Here is a 671-nt window from a genome sequence, read left to right on the forward strand (position 1 = left end):
TATCTGAAATTCCCACTATTGATTTACATAAGTATTTCTATCCCTTTTATTTTCTTTTTATTATTAATTTTCAAAAACCAAAATTATTTAATCTGCCTAACTGAGATTTACAAGGTAACCATAGCTTGCTTCATACCAACAATCTCTGTGGGATCGACCCTTACTCGCGTAAGGTTTATTACTTGGACGACCCAGTACACTTGCTGGTTAGTTGAACGGAGTTGTGAACTATGGTATTGGCATCATGTTTTTGGCGCCATTACCAGGGAATGAAAGCAATGAATTTTGCAAAATGGAATAACAATTGAATCACAATTTCGTCCACCAAGTTTTTGGCGCCGTTGCCGGGGATTGTTCGAGTATGGACAACTGACGGTTCATCTTGTTGCTCAGATTAGAATCCGAACTTCTTATATCCCTTGTATTTGGATTCTTCTACCCCTTTCTTCTTCTACTGACATAAAGGAATCTCTATACTGTGACATAGAGGATTCCTCTTTCTTTTCTTGTTTTCTTCTCTTTCATATGAGCAGAAACAGGGAAAAAGGCACTCTTGTTGAAATTGATCCAGAACCTGAAAGAACTCTGAAGAGAAAATTAAGAGAAGCTAAATTACAACAATCCAGAAGTAACCTTTCAGAAAATTTCGAACAAGAGAAGGAGATGGCAGC

This window comes from Arachis duranensis, chromosome 3 (assembly GCF_000817695.3).
Source record: "Arachis duranensis cultivar V14167 chromosome 3, aradu.V14167.gnm2.J7QH, whole genome shotgun sequence".
Classification (NCBI taxonomy): Eukaryota; Viridiplantae; Streptophyta; class Magnoliopsida; order Fabales; family Fabaceae; genus Arachis; species Arachis duranensis.